This window comes from Tupaia chinensis, unplaced genomic scaffold (assembly GCF_000334495.1).
Source record: "Tupaia chinensis unplaced genomic scaffold, TupChi_1.0 Scaffold144255_1, whole genome shotgun sequence".
NCBI classification, from domain to species: domain Eukaryota; kingdom Metazoa; phylum Chordata; class Mammalia; order Scandentia; family Tupaiidae; genus Tupaia; species Tupaia belangeri.
The window spans coordinates 281598-298428 of NW_006204113.1; positions in this window are offsets into that span (position 1 = coordinate 281598).

A 16831-nucleotide genomic window follows, 5' to 3' on the forward strand; every position below is an offset into this window, starting at 1 on the left:
AGAGACAGAGAGACAGAAAGCAAGAAATCGCCCCCCAGGGAGAATGGCCACGCTGCAATCCCTTCTCCATTCTCCTCTTGGGATCTTTGACACAAACGCACATACATCGAGGGTGATTTTCAAGCCACCAGATCCGGGACTCGAATCGTGTTCTGCTATGTGGGAGTCCAGCGCCATAGCCACTAACCATCTGCCGGCCCCACATCCCTCTCTTCCCCACTTACTTAAATCCTACCTTCTTAACAACCAAAGATTCCATGATGGCCATTAAGTATGCATTGTTATTCATTTGTTGTGGTTTTATAAAAATTATTTTATTTAACTTTATTTATTCACTTATTTATTTATTTAAATTTGACCAGAGAGAGACAGAGTGAGAGAGAAAGGGAAAGCGAGAAAGCAAACTGCCAGGTCTGGGAATCAAACTGTGGTTGGCCATGTGGGAGTCCAGTGCCCTTAACCATCACACCACCTGCTGGCCCCTTGTTTTTGTTTTTTTTTTTTAAGAGAGATTTTTGCTATAGGGTGGGCGCACTTGCCAGAGAGACAGGAAGAGACAGAGAGACAGAAAGCGAGAAATCATCCCCCAGAGGTGATGGCCACATGGCACTCCCTTCTGCTCTATTCTCCTCTCGGGATTTTAGGCACACATGCACACATGCCCAGCTTGTTTTAAGCCACCAGGTCCAGGACTTGAACTGCAGTTGACTGTGTGGGAGTCCAGCGACCTAACCGTTACGCCATCTGCTGGTCCCCTGTTTAGCAGTTCGAATGACTGTGTGCTATTCCTTCATGCTGATGATCCCTAGCTGGCTTACTATTCTCCTGTGGTGGCTATTTGGGTTGCTTCCAAAACTGAGCTGTTATGAATAGTGCTGCTATCAACATCTTTGTACAAATCGTGTTTTTATTTCCTTGAGATGATCCCCAAAGTGAGATTATCTGATCAAAGGATGTGAACAGCATCATGGTTTTTGTTACATAACCCAAGAAGGAGGGGACCAATTTTTAGTGCCACCAGCGACTTAAGAAGAAATATCCACTTTTTCCTTAACAAGCACTTGAGCAGTTCGACGACTTACAAAACAACTTGTTCCTGAGGTAAACAAACCACAACTACCAGAGACAAGAGGAGTTGGAGGGAGCAGGGATTCAGCTAGAGAGGCCTGAGTCTGCCCTGCTGTCCCTGGGTTGCTGGGTTCTCCTCCAAACTCCATTCCCTGACAGCGTGGGAGCCTGCTCTATTCTGGGTTATTCAGCTCACATTCGCATGGCACTTATTATGTAATGGGTACTGGTCTAAGCACTTCACAGATACTAACTCACTTCTCATAATAAGCTTACAAGGTAGACCCTATTTATTATCATTATCATTATTTTAAGTTTGCTATAGGGGATGTGTACTCACCAAAGAGAGACAGAGAGGGAAAATGAGAAAGCAAGTTGCTAGGTTCAGGATTTGAACCATGGTCAGCCATGTAAGAGTGCAGGCCTTAACCACCATGCCACCTGCTGGCCCCAGTAGACCCTCTTGTTCTCATTCCCATTTTACAAGTGAAGAAACTGGCCATAGGGAAATTTACTATAGGTCACATAGCCGGTAGGGCTCCCACTTGGGCAGTCTAGCATCGGATTGCTAACTACTAACTAGGGTAGTGGTTAGCAATTCCAGCTGTAGCCACCCTTCTTTCTCTGGGTTCTGCTCTGGTCCCAGCAGCCCCAAATTTAGGAAGGAAGATCCTAAATCTTCTTGTCCTGAGTCCCACTGGCTTCCTAGGTACCTCTTTCTCCTATACAGCCACCGTCTGTGGGATCTTGCCACATGCCAGCCACCGGGCTCACCACTTTCACATCTTGTATCTTTTTCATTCCTCACTATATCATATGAGGTAGATAGTATGTCTCCACTTTTTTTTTTTTTCTGAAAGAGACTTTTACTATAGAGATTGCCAGGGAGACAGAAAAAGACCGAAAGTGAGAACTCGCCCTCCAGGGTGGATGGCCACACAGTCCCTTCTCCATCCTCCTCTTAGGATTTTGGGCATGCACGCACATGGGCCTAGCGTGAGGTTTAAGCAACCAGGTCTGGGATTTGAACTGCGGTCAGTTATGTGAGAGTCCAGCAATGTAACCATTATGCCATCTGTTGGTCCCTATAGCTCTATTTTTTAATTTAAAAAATAATTATTTATTTTATTTTATTTATTAGTTTTTAAAATAATCATTTTTTATCATTATTATTATTTTATAATTTGGTACAGGGCACATGTGCTCACCAGAGAGAGAGAGAAAGTGAAAAAGCAAGCTGCCAGATTCAGGACTCAAACCAAACTGGTCAGTCATGTGGGAGTCCAGCATCCCAATCACCACACCACTTGCTGGCTCCTTATTATTTCTTTTAACTTGGCCAGAGAGAGAAGGAAAGTGAAAAACAAGCTGCCAGGTCTGGGGCTAGAACCACAGTTAGCCATATGGGAGTCCAATGCCCTAACCACCACGTCACCTGCTGGCCCGTTGTTATTACTATTTTTAATTTGGTATAGGCCTTGTGGGAGTGTCCAGCGCCTTAACCACCAAGCCACCTGCTGGTCCCCCATATCTCCATTTTTTAAAAGCTGGTTTCTTCCACGAACAAGAGAGAGAGTGAGCGAGAGAGCACACCAGCTTTAGCCGGCCCTGGGCCGCGAACAAGCAGTTTCCTAAAGCAGGTTCCTCGCGCACTCAGCACCCAGACTTGGCCTGGCCCTTTCCTGTGTGGGATTGCCTCACAGAGTAGCGTCTTCTACAGCCGTGCTGCCACCTGGCCCATAACTCCGTTTTACAGAGAAGGAAACAGGATTAGAGAAGTTAAGTTGTAGCCAAAGACCACACAGCTAATGGAGTGGCAGAGGGAGAATTCAAATCCAGTTGGCCAAACATCTACGCCATGGACCTCCCGTTATACTTGGCCACACTCTGGCCCCAAGAAGCCCCATTCTTTACCCTGGTCTATTTCTCTGTGCCCAGATTGGTTTTCCTGAAGCGCAGAGGTAGAAACAAACCCTTTCCATGCATTTCCATGCACGGGCAGTCCTGGCTTCACCAGGATCCAAGTCACCCCCAAGGAAAGTGCCACTTTTACCTTCCGCTGTTTGAAACTGAAGGCCACCCCCTTCGAGAGTCCCGAATACCTCCTTCCTTTCCTGTTTCACTTCATTGCTTTCATTTCCGAAGGGGAGTGAAGGCTTCTGCTTCCGGTTTTAAGATCATGGGTTGGTTTGCAGAGTGAAGATGACGGGCAGGTTCTGATTCCACAGAACAGGCCACACCCCTCGGCTCAGATTTTTGCTCTTGCTGCTTCTCCAGGTCCTCTGGGATGACTCATAGCTCAAGTACCTTCTGGGGAGCGGCCGTTCCCAGTCCTGTCACACACTCGCACAAGCCGCGAGTACCCCGAGCATGTACGAGAAGCCATTTTCCTAGTCCCTGGCGATTCTGGAATATTCAAATCTGGAAGTTATGCTTGGTGTGCTGATTTGTTGCTTATTTGTGTTCTTGTGTCCTTGTGTGTGAATATGCACACCTGAGTGGTTGGTTGTAGGTGTCTCTGTGCTTTTAATAAGAGGCAGTAAGGGAGGGGCCAGCAGGGCGCGTGGTGGTAAAGACGCTGGACTCCCACAGAGCCCACCACGGTGAGTCCCAGCCCTGTGGCTTTGCTTTCTCACTTTCCCTCTCTCTCACCGTCTCTCTCTGGTGAGTACATGTGACCTATAGCAAAATTAAATAATAATGATAAAATTAAATATGTAATTCTTTAAACAAAAAGAGAGAGAGAGAGAGAAAAACGCTAAGAGATACCACGGTCCCCTGGCTTCAGAGATGGACAGACACGTCGTGCTTAGGACTTGGTATGTGTGTTTTTGAGAGTGAGGTGCCCGGAGGTACCTCTGCGTTTGTGTGTGAGTGAGCCTGTCTACATACAATGACAACCTGTGTAAAAGGGCTGGGTGGGAGGTTTCCATTCTCAGAGCTCTAAGAAAGCAAGTAAGCAAAGACTGGGAGGGAGACTGGGCAGGAGAGGTGGAGTGGAGAGAAAGGGGACAAGAAAAGAGAGTTAAGTCTAACGCTTCATAAATATGCAGTGTGATGTTGGTGGTGAGCCCGAAACGCCCCCAGACAGATTCAGACAGGTCAGCACTCGGCAAGTCGCCCGTAGCCCGGGGCAAGAATGGCAGTGGGAGCTGGGGGAAGGCATGCTAACCCGGCCTAGCCCCAATTTTAAGAATATGGGGGCCAGCAGATGGTGTGGTGGTTAAGGCGCTGGACTCACATATGGCTGGCCACAGGTAGAGTCCCAGACCTGGCAACTGGAAAATGACACTGGGTGCATGTGCGGGTGCCCAAAATCCTGACAGGAGAATGGAAGGGAGGACTGCAGCGTGATCATCCCCCCGGGGGCTGACTTTTCACTTTCACTCTCTGGCTCTCTCTGATGAATTCATGTGCCCTATGGGAAAACCTAAGAAAGCAAAGACGAGAAAGAGAAGGACTATGGTAAAGCTCTCTCTGTGCCCCATCTAACAGGCCCTGGACCGTGGCGGGCCCCCTTGGACCGTATGGCCACTCTGAGGCCAGCACTGCTTGGCTGTGGTACAGAGGTGAGGACAGCTCGAGAGAGGCTCCAGGGGGCTTCAAAAGAGGCCTTGCTAGTGCCCCTCACCCTGCTGCCCGCTCCAAAGGCAGAGGAGCCTCCTTCTTCCAGAAGCTGCTCCAAGGTTTCGCTGACTTCAGAGGGATGGAGGAGGAGGGGCGGGCGGGAGGCCTCTGAGGTGAGGAAGCTTTTGCTGAGGCTGCAGGCTCCCAGCCCCTCCCTGGTTCCTCATTACTGAGGTCCTTGGGCATGAAATGTCTTTTTATTTGAAGGCCAAAAAGAACCTGGGGCTGCGTTAATGACCAGCCAGCACCAGGGCAAGGCCTGAAGCAGGGGGCTGGTTCTCTCTCTCTTTTTATTTAATTCTTTATTTATTCATGCATTTATTTAAATTTGATCAGAGAGAGAGGGAAAGTGAGAAAGCAAGCCATCAGGTCCAGGACTCGAACCATGGTCAGCTATGTGGGAGTGTCCAACACCTTAACCACCACGCCACCTGCTGGTCCTGGGTCTTGACCTTGACATCCAGGCTGTACTGTTCTACTGTGCAGGTAACCCATTTTTCCAGCTCTCCTCTCTACTGTCTTAGCCCTCCTCTCTCTGTGTGACTCTAGAGGGGACCCAGGAAGAGGGAGTTGGACAGCTGCAATTGCACAGGAGGTAGGGCGCTGCTGTGCAATGCTGGAGCCCTATGTGAGGCTGGGTTCGGATCCTGGGTTGACATGAACATCCCGGTTGTGCACCTGACCCTGGCTGACTCAGGAGACTCAAAGGAAGAACATGGCCTGGCGAGACCTTGTTGAGAGACTCTCTTTCTCTTTCTCTCTCATGAAGGAGAGAAAGAGATTTTAAAAAAGAAGATTGGGGCCAGACAGCAGCACAGCAGTAAAATGCAATGCTCTGAGAGGCTGACCTGCACCGGAGGGCTCTGGGTTTGTGTCGGAAACCTCTTTGAACACGCGAGGCACGTGTGCACCAATGACCAGCGGCTGGCTGCAGCTGGGAGTGGACCACAGCGCCAAGCCCCTACTGGGGGCTCCTCTCTCCGCATATCTCTCCCTAATGGAAGAAAGAAAGAAACTTTAAATACCAGCCAGCAGTTAGTATAATGGTTATGATTCTGGACTCCCACATGGCCAACAACCGTTCAAGCCCTGGACCTGGTGGCTTGAAAATCATGCTGGGCACATGCGCATGCATTCCCAAGATCCCGAGAGGAGAATGGAGGAGAAGGGATTGCGGTAGCCCATCTCCCCGGGGGGAAGTGGTGATTTCTTGCTTTCTCTCTCTCTGTCTCTCTGGCAAGTATGTACACCGTATAGCAAAAATCTCTCAAAATAATAAAAAAAAGGAACTTCAAATATACATATTTTGTTAAAAAAGAAGAAGGAGTTAGGGAGGCAAGGAAGGCACCTAGCATGTCTGAGGAACCCAGTAGCCGGGTCTGGAGAATTGAGCAGGGCTGGACAATACTCTGTTTCAAGACACTGAGATCGTAGGGATGACAAACACGTTACATAAATGTCAATGCAATACTAGGAAAGACAGTAAAACCAGTGAATTAGGAAACTTTCACATTGCTTCATCTTTCGGTCCTCTCTGACAATAGCGTGATGAATTGGAAGGCTGAATCCATTACAGCCTCTTTTACAAACAAGAAGAGCAAGAGTCAGAGACGCTCATTGATCTGTTCACACTCACACTTAGAAACGCAGTGTGTCTGGACCCTACCCTGTGCCTGTGTAATTTCAAATCTATAACCCAAAGGTGGGGGGAACCACAACAGAGGAATTTTTTAAACGCGTGTACTATTGGTCACCTGAAGAGGCACTCAAGAATTGTGCCTGGAAAATTTTGGAGGCAAAACTTTGAGCGAGTTTTTGAAAATAGTAGAAATTTTCTTTTCTTTTTGGGGACATGGGAGTAAGGGTCGCCAGGCTTTGCACTCAAGGACTGAAGGCGTGTGGTGGGGGAGTGTTTCTGTCCATTGCTATGACACCGCAGCCAGCAGAACAGATGAGGTGACAAGGAAACTAAAGGCTTTAAATGGAGGGGCCAGGGATTGGACAGATTCCCCCTGTCGGCAACGGGGAGCCATGAACAGTTTCTAAGCCAAGGAAGAAGGGGTCAGAAATCTGGCCCTTCTAAGCAGCAGGGATTCAGAAGAGAGGGGTGAGGCTCCATCTGAGACTTAGCTGCTGCAGAAATCGATTGATGGAGGAGGTGAGGGTGAGGATGAGACTCCCTGCTTAGGGGAGGTGTCTCTGAAAGGGGCCTGGAGGGGGAGCTCCCAGCCCAGTGCTGAAAGAGGCAGGTGGTCCGGGCCACCTGTGGAGCCGGATCGATGCAGGCTGAGGCCCACGCAGGGCAGCACTCTTGCAGAGTCGCCCTGGGCACCCGCGGGCTCTGCTGAGCCTCGCGCCTCATTGAGAGGTTATTAATAGGGAGTTCGTCTGGTGTCAGAGCGCAGACATAAACTGCATTAGCATTACCCCATAATCTTATTTAGTAAATGCTCATGCCGTTCTGTCTCCTGTAATTGCATTGGGAAGATGCAATATTTATGAAAGGGGAGAGGGGAATGTCACTGCTCATCTCGGTGCTGCAGTAAAAGTCCGGGGACAGACAGTGCCGACCTCCAAGGAAGAGCTGGGGGCCTCGAGAGTGCCCTCTGGGTGGCCCCGCTAGCTGGCTGCCCCCAACCCAGAGCTCCCCCCTCAGCCTTGCCAGAGGCTGGAGCCGCAGAGGACTGCAGGGGGCAGGCAGACACAGTTTGGCAACTTCGCTTAGCCTCCATTCCTCCTCCCAGGACAGTGGGGTGCAAAGACCTCAGAAGCACGGGTCCTTCTGTTGGGCAAAAGCCTCCCTGCTTTGGCTCACTCCCACACCTCCTCAGGAGTTCTTCCTCCCACTCCAGAGCCGACCAAGAAGGGAGGGCCGTGGAGGATGCTGACTTCTCTTCATCACCTGGGTGACTTGAAGACACTCAGCAGCAGGCAGTGGAGGGTGGCCACAGACTGGAGGCTGTGCCAGCCACAGGGAGGACTCCCAAAAGCCACTGCGTGCACTCTGGCCTGACCCAGCATCTTGCTTCCCAGTGGAAGGGGCAAAGTTGCCCCAGGAGCTCGGGATTATGGCTGTGTGCCCACCCGGCCTGAACATCCCGGTCTCCAGGGCTCCTGGTGGAGCTCAGCAGCCAGTGTGGGAGCACCCATGGGCGGGTGGGTGCTGAGAGACAAGCTGGGACTCTGGTCTGTCCCCAGGTACTTGCAGCTTAGGAGCCAGCCAGCCAGGCAGGGTGTGCTCCAGTAGCAGGGGGTCACCTGGGCAGAGAAAAGATCTTCCTGCCCTAGGTGGGGGGCTTTCTGTACCTTGGGGCTGAGGGAAGCCCTGTGAGCTCAACTCCTCCAGGACCCCTGGTACCAGAAAAGCCCAGATGCAGCGGGCCAGGAGTAGAAGCGCTGAACAAAATGCTGGTACTTGCGGGCAGGTGGGAGAAGTGAGGCGCCAGGAGCCCCGATGTCAATTGGGGTGTAGGTCCTCAGGTGAGGCTGCCCAATCTGAGCTGAGGAAGGGCAGGTGCCAGGCTCGGACTTCCTGGGGAGCAGTTCCTGGGGGAGCCAGGGCAGTGCCTGGACTCAGGCCGGCTCCCTGGTCGGAGCGTGGCCTCCAGAGGTGGGAACTTGGGCCGTACTGACCGCGGCCATGCCTCCCACACAGCCCACGCTCTGGCCGGCACTCCTGCCCCGCACGCTGCACACTTACACATTCACGCCCACCGCCACTGCCCCCGCAACGTGCAGGGGCTTAGAGCGCCAGAGCTCTTGCACACCCAGACTCACCGCTCACCGCTGCTCACACAGCCAGCACTCCCAAGGCGCCCAACTGGTCTGATCCCCTGCAGCGGCCTTCCGGTCCCTCCCCTCCCCTAGCTTCGGGGCTCGGGCGGGGAAGGGGCGCAGGAACCCAGGGCAGCTGAGAACCCAGAGCCGGGTGGGCAGAGGAGGTCCGCGGCCCCTCCCGTGTCAACTCCCTCGCCGCCGTCCCATTAATCACTGCGTCTCAGTCGGGTTGGGGATCCCGGGCGCCCTGCGCGGGGCGCAGCCCGTGGGACAATGGAATTATTTCCGGGAGGAGAGGCCGCCTCGGGCCGGGGCTCAGGCGGCGGCGCCTCCTCCTCTCAATCCGTCCCTTGGCACCCAATGAGCGCCTGCGGCGGTCGGGACGGGTGACAGAGCGGACGCGGGTGGCGTGCGGGTGGCAGGGCCTGGCGACCTAATTCAATTAGCTGGGCCGCCAGAGCCTCCGCGCAACTCTGGGCCCTCGGGGCCGGCTCTGGGCAGCTGTTCTTTGTGCGCGGAGCCCATGCATATGGATACAGTCCCTCCCCGTCGGCGCACCCCTACCCCCCGCCGACGTGCTGCTGGCACCTGCGGCTCGCCCCGCCCCCCGCGCCCCCATCCCCACCCCCAACCCTCACCCCTGAGAGAGTGATCCTGGGCTGCCCCGGAGAAGTTGGGAATTGGCGTGGCTGCCTGTGGTCCCAGTGTGGCCATTGGAGAGTGTGCGCGAGGGGAGGCTTTTGTTTGGTTGGTTTTAATTTGAGCAGGAGGGTCCGTATACCTGGCGGTCCATAGGAGCGGCTTCCGTGCATCTGGGTGTGCCTATGGGCCAGTAACCCGTAGGGTTTTGTGCTTGAAAGGAGAGAGGTTCGTTTCATTCTGAAACTGAAGGATTTGTGCATGCAGATAGGTGTGTCTATGGCGCGGGGATGAGGCTTTGTAGCTTCTGTGGGGACTGCACACCCAGCACTGTGTATTTGTGTGCCAGAGTGAGTGTGGGTCTGTGTGTGCGTGTGAGACGGTGCCACAGTGTCTCTGTGCCAACGCCAACTGGAAAGCTCCGGGTGTCCGCGTGTCTGTACATTGGCATGTGTGCATCGCCCTGGCTCCGTGGGCAGTCGGGACACGTGTAGAACTACCACCACTCCGCAGCAGCATGGTCTGAAACTGCTTCTAACGTCTCCCATAACCCACGGATCGAAGGAGCTTCCTGGATCCCCTAGGCCCTGACAGGCGGGAACCCAGGCAGCCAGACCCTCTCAACTTATGGCAGAGTTAGAGAAGCTGAGTTTCCATTGACTCCCAGAACAGCTCACCTCCAGCCCAGCGGTGCCGGTGGCTTCTCCTGTGCAAACGGAGTTCTTAGTGCCCTTGAAATAAACAGACCTGCCATGCCAAGGCGGCACCTGTGGGCAACCACAAAACCCCCTCTGCCTCCTGGGTCACGCCGCAGGATCCAGCCTCCTGGGATGCTGTTTTTTTGGTGTGGGAGGTCTCTGCCCTTTTTGTGAGGCCAAATCTATTTTCACTCAAAGGGGGTGGGGAAGACTGAGACCTGAGAGCTAGGTAGATTTGGCCACTGTGGTGTGGTGGCCCAGCAGGAAAGCCTGCCTTGTTCCTCCTAGTGGGGAGTCCTCACGCCCACGAAGGTCCAGTCCACAGACCGAAGGGTGCCTGCCAGCCCCAGCACCATGGGCAATAGGAGGTTCCTCGAGACTGTAGCTGGCTGGTGCTCTCCACTTCCTCTGGGAGGAGGGGACATCCCCCCTCCCCCACCCAGCACCTGGGCCCTGAGCCTGGCTCCCTACATGCCCTCTGAAATTCCACCTGGGCAGCAGAGCAGAGGCCTGGCCTGCAGAGAAGGATGGGGGAGACTGGGGCCTGTCTCTGGTCCTGGGTCCTCTGCTGAGCTGCCCGCCTGTAGCCTGCTGCTGGGAAAACGAACTCCATGCCAGGGACCTGTGGGTAGGGCAGGGCCATGGGAGTCTGCACAGCCCTGAGCTTCTCCCAGCCTAACCCCTGCCTGTCCCTTTCTGGGATTCCAGCCTCCTGCAAGAGGATCTAGAATCAAAGACCTAGTCCAGAGCTCCACAGGCCAGGCGCGGTGCTAGATGGTGAGTCTCTGGGCCTCCTTTTGGAGAGAGGTCAGAGGCCCTAACTCCATGCTCAGGGGTGATGGGGCCAACAGCTTCCTCTAGGGTCTGAAGCCTTTACGGGAAGCATCCACCTGCTGGGCTCTGATGGGGGTGGAGGAGGAGGAAGAGAAAGTTCTGCACCTACACCAGGTGACAACTGAGACGTGTCTACAGTAGGGCTGTGTCTGTCCCTGTCCCTCTGTCCTCTCTTTGGGGTCTCCCTACGGACGGGAAACGTGTGCCTGTTCTTGCATACTGCAGGGGTCTTTGGTTTTTACTCCAGGATTTGGTGAAGGCACACGGTGCTGGTCCTAGAACACCACCTCGCCTGTGCCTGCACTGAGGAGCCTTGAACTGGTGGCTGGAACTAGTCTGACCTGCTCACTCCCTCCTTCCCCGAACCTGGGATCCTAGAACCCTCCAATGCCTCCCCTCCCAGGGCTCCCAGGATTAGAGTGTCCCTTATAGGGGTCTTCTAGTCTTTTTTTTTTTCTTTCCTAATAATTTCTTCATTTAACTATATCTATTATTATTTTTTTTGAGAGGTTTTTTGCCATAGGGCGCGTGCGCTCGCCAGACAGACAGAGAGAGACAGAGAGATAGAAAGCGAGAAATCACCCCCCGAGGGGGGATGGCCACGCCGCAATCCCTTCTCCTCCACTCTCCTCTTGGGATCTTGGGCACGCACGCACGCACGCACACACGCCCGGCATGAGTTTAAGCCACCAGGTCCGGGACGCGAACCACGGTTGACTATGTGGGAGTCCAGCGACATAGCCATTACGCTAACTGCTGGTCCCTATTATTATTATTTTAATTTGACCAGAGAGAGAGTAGGAAAGTGAGAAAGCAAGCCGCTGGGTCCAGGACTCAAACCACAGTTGGCCATGTGGGAGTCCAAGGCCTCTAATGACCATGCCACTTGCCTGCCCCAAGGGCCTTCTAGTCTTTAATTCAACATATGGTCCTGTCTCCCCCATGGAAGGGGAAGTTTTCTATGTTTACAGAGGTAGTGAAGAGGGCGCTTTGGTGTCAGGAATGCAGACCTAATGGTCCTGCCCTGGATTCTGCAGTCTAGTCCCCCTGCAAGTATCTCAGCCACTTTACTTCCGCCCTTTCCCCGCTACACACCCGCTGGGCATCCCCTTCCCCACACCCACGGGGGGGGAGGGGGGCTCGTATAGCACCACTTCCCTGACAGCTACACACACCCCGCTGGCAGCACACGTGCCATGGTCACGCTCACACCTCAGCACATAGCAGAGGGACAGTCTTGCTCCACCCCATGCGTTCATTTCAGAGGAACGACTGGAGAGACACACACTCCTCCGGTACAGAAAACACACACACACACACACACACACACACACTTGCACCGTCACGGCACACCGCATCCTCACACAAATCTAGTTGTCAAGGGCGCCTGGCTCCCTTCCTTCCCACCAGTGCGCTTCCCGACCTGCCTTTTGCTTCCAGTTGTGTCCCAACAGCCAAGCACAGTGCCAGATACATACTGACGTGCAGTAATTAATACTCGTTGAATACATTTGTAAAATTACTCCTTAAAGACATGCCCGGGACATCTGCACAGACCTCTCAACCCCGTCAGGCATGTGCTCACACCCGGCTTTCCCCTCCTAGACCAGTCCCACAAACACAAAGTAATTAAGTTTCCACACATACCCACAATCCCTGGCCCAGGGGTCTCTCCCTGAGGGCGGAGGGAGCCGAGTGGGATCCGAAGGGGTCTCCCCTTGGTCCCCAGTCCTTCTTTTTCTCCTCCCCCAGCCCCCGCCCCTGGCCCCAGCTGCTCCTCTTTTAATTGGAGGCACTTCTTTATTCTGCAGGCGAGGAGAAAGAAGGCGGTGGGGGTGTTACCAGGTGGCCTCTGGCGGAAAGAAGGGCCTGCAACTCACCTAGGCACAGGAGACCTCCTGTAAGGCAGGAGCCAGCGTAGGGTTAGGGAAGCAGTGCGCGGTGTCAGAGGAGCAGCACTGGAGCCAGTCTCTGCCCCCTCTGGCTTTCGGTGCCTTGGTTTTCTCATCTGTTAGATGAGGTAAAAAAGGCACACCACTGGGTTATCGCGCACAAGGGGACAGCCCATCACGGTGATTGACGGTGTCCAGGACAGCGCAGGGGCTCGGAGTCCTGCTTTGCTCCCCTCCCTCCTCTGCCCTAACGCAGCCACTCTTGCCAGGCAGGCAGGAGCGCTGTGGAAACACGGCAACTCCGTGTCAGTCTCCTCCCCACTTTCAGAAAACTTTCCATCCTGCGTCCTGTGCTCAGGTAACACCAGCTTCCGGAAGAGGGGGTGGAGCCCAGAACCCAGCAAATTCCGACCCTCTTCTCCCTTCTTCCTAGGCTGAGGAGAGACCTAGAGGCAGCCCTGACCCTCAGCAACTACCTTGCTAGAAGACAAAGGCTGAGGCCAAGTGGACCCACAGCGCCCCAGCACTTTGGATCTGAACTGGAATCAAAGTTGACTCTGAAAAGCAAGAAAGATGGAGAAGAAGGAAGGAAGAGGTCAGCCAGGATATTCCAAAATGACTGGATTTTGACGAGAAGAGCTAGACAGTCTTAGTGGGGCAGTAGGCAGCTGCAACCTCTACCAACCTCGTCCTGGGCCGGCAAGGTGCCCTGGACAACTGCTGCCAGACTGGCAGAGTTCATGCGGATCAAGCAGAGGGCAAAAGGCTCTCGGAACAGGCAGTGCTGGAAGGTCGCTGGGAAGGATCTAGAGGGTGAAAAAGGCAGGAGGGAGAGTATTAGGCAAACTCAGGTGGTTTCCTGCCTGGGCCGGAGAGTAGCAAAGAGAAATTATTCTGAGGATGACCTAGAAAGATAGGGCTTAAATTGCATTAGGCTGTGGGTAGACTGAAAAGAGCCAGGCCATTGAGACCCAGCCTCAAAGAAAACTGCTCCCCGTCGTGTTCAGCCTCATGAAGGACAGTTGTTCAGGTTTTTGGATCCCAGCTCAATCCTCTTCTGCCTATAGGACTTGGGGCAAATGTATTCATGAGTCTCAGGTTTTTTTTTTTTTAATAAAATAAGATATAATTCAAATGCCACCATTTCCAGCCCTTGAAATATGCAGTTTAGTGTTGTTTTAGTGTACTCACAGAGTTGTGCAACTATTACCACTAATTCCAGAATACTTTCATCACACCGGAAAGAAACTCCATCCATTCACAGTCACTCCCATTTTCCTCGCCCCCCCTCGCCCCCCCAGCCCTTTGCAAGCACTGATCTATTAATACTCCCTGCCTATTTGGGGATGTGCCCATTTGGGGCATTTCATGTAAGTGACCTTCTGTGCCTGGCTCCTTTCATGTAGCATAACCTTTCCTAGGTTCCTCTGTGTTGTAGCATGAACCAAAGTTTCTTTTTTAGTCCTTTATATGGCTGACTAATCTTAATAAAATAAGATATAATTCAAATGCCACCATTTCCAGCCCTTGAAATATGCAGTTTAGTGTTGTTTTAGTGTACTCACAGAGTTGTGCAACTATTACCACTAATTCCAGAATACTTTCATCACACCGGAAAGAAACTCCATCCATTCACAGTCACTCCCATTTTCCTCGCCCCCCCTCGCCCCCCCAGCCCTTTGCAAGCACTGATCTATTAATACTCCCTGCCTATTTGGGGATGTGCCCATTTGGGGCATTTCATGTAAGTGACCTTCTGTGCCTGGCTCCTTTCATGTAGCATAACCTTTCCTAGGTTCCTCTGTGTTGTAGCATGAACCAAAGTTTCTTTTTTAGTCCTTTATATGGCTGACTAATCTTCCATTGAATGGATAACCCTCCTTTTGTTTATGTATTCATCAGTTGATACACACATGAGTTATTCCCACTTTTTGCCTATTGCGAATAATACTGCTGTGAACAATCACTTCCTTTTCTTTTTTTCTCTTTTTTTAACTTTATTTATTATTATTATCATTATTATTTTCCAGTTTGATCAGAGAGAGACAGAGGGAGAGAGAGAGAGGAAGTGAGAAAGCAAGCCACCAGGTCCAAGACTTGAACCGTGGTCGGCCATGTGGGAGTCCAGTGCCTTTAACCACCATGCCACTTGCCGGCCCCACTTCCTTTTCTTAATCATAAAACTGTAGAACATTTTGGGACCAGCAGCAGTTAGTGTAATGGCTTTGTCGCTGGACTCCCACGTAGTCGACCGCGGGTCGTGTCCCGGACCCGGGGGCTTAAAACTCACGCCGGGCGCGTGTGCGTGCGTGCCCAAGAGCCCGAGAGGAGAATGGAGGAGAAGGGATTGCAGCGTGACCATCCCCCCTGGGGGGGGATTTCTCGCTTTCTGTCTCTATGTCTCTCTCTGTCTGTCTGGCGAGCGCACGCGCCCTACAGTGAAAATCTCTCCAAAAAAAAAAAGAAGAAAAAAAAAAAAAAAGAAAAAAAAAAAAAAAGAAAAAAAAAAAAAAAGAAAAAAAAAAAAAAAGAAAAAAAAAAAAAAAGAAAAAAAAAAAAAAAGAAAAAAAAAAAAAAAGAAAAAAAAAAAAAAAGAAAAAAAAAAAAAAAGAAAAAAAAAAAAAAAGAAAAAAAAAAAAAAAGAAAAAAAAAAAAAAAGAAAAAAAAAAAAAAAGAAAAAAAAAAAAAAACCTGTAGAACATTTCTATTAACTACATGGGATCCCTGTGAGTCTTAAATAAGGGAAGTGTGATGTGCCTGACCCATTGTAGTTTTCCCGTAGACATTTATGTTTCTTTCAGCTTTAGTTCACTCAGGAGGCAGGAAGAGACATACCCAGGTTCAAGCACCTTCCACAGGTGAGTGATGGAAGCGCCTCAGTAGGGTGCAGTCCCTGGATTGGGTGGGTGGGGAGAACAGGCAAGGAAGTGGGACCCTCTCTCCATGTTTCTGCTTAGTGTTTACAAACAACTACCAACTTAACATCCAGCTTCCTCTAGTCCAGCAGGCCTTAGTCCACCTGGGGGGACTCAGACAAGGTTTTCCCATGTAGATGAGCTTCTAGGGGACAGCCCTGTTTCCAGGCAAGCCCACAAAAGCAAGTTGAATCTAGCTCCTCAAGGCACCTGAATCTAGTATACACCTATTATGAGGCAAGCATAGCTTCTCTGAAATTTGGTTTCTTCTCACCTGTAAAAAAGGAATCGTATTCATTTCTAAGAGTTGGTGTTAACTTTATGTTGTTCTCTCTAACACTTACGAAGCTCTGGCTTATCCTAGCTGCTTTTGCACTTACTGTCTGACCTCCTCTGTAGAACACAAGTTCCATGAGAGCAGGGGCTTCAGTCTGTTCACTGCTGCGTCCCCAGTGCCTGGGACAGTGCCTGGTGAGGACCTGGTAACTGTTTGTTGAATAATGCACTTTGTTCATCCACGATTCTCCCATTTTGTTGGTTGGGCCGGTATTGCACAGGGGGAAACAGAGCAGTGAGCCACTCCCTGCCTCCAGGGAGATTTCGAGTGGAGATGACAGATAGGCCAAAGCAAATACATTAAAAGGAGACTTGATAAGTACAACGCGAGTCTTCACGTTCTAGCATCCTGCCTGACCGGACAGGCCCTCCCTGAAGACGGAATCGGAACCAGACCTGAGATAGACCCCAGAGACATCCCAGTGGTCTTACCTGTGCCTTGCCCAGAGCTTGGCTTCTGGTAGGGAGCAGACCTTTTCCCCACTGGAGAAGGGAAAGGGGGAAGCAGAGAAAGGGAGTGTCCTCTTTCTCTCCTGGGCTCTAGGCCAGGCAGCCACCGGCAAAACTTTGAAAAAGCCTCAATTTTCCTGGATGCATCTCCCTGATCCTAATTCCTCCAGCCTGGCCCCCATTGCCTTAAGCCCTAGGCCTCGCTCCCCAGATTCCAAAAGTGAGAAAAGAACGTCCTCCCCTCACCACAGTCCAAAAGCTTCTTGCTCAGAAGAGCCACCCCTGGGCTAGCCGGGAGATGGAAAGCGATCTGGTTGAACTCAGCAAACAGGGTAGGAATTGCCTCTTGAAGCATCTGTTTATGTAAAAGGAAAGGAGCGTCTTGAGGCTCGGGGCACCTGGACAGCAACCTCCACCCCTTTGACTTGTGCTTGCCCTTCAGGAAGTCTTTCCTTCCTCAGCTTCTCCAAAGAGGCTGAGCTGGGGTCGCTGCTGATTTTTTTTTTTTTTTTTTACAGCATAAAGCCAGTTGTTCACAGGACTGTGCTTAAAGAAGGACAAGCCTGAACTCTCCGTCCTGCCTCAGGGCCTGGGC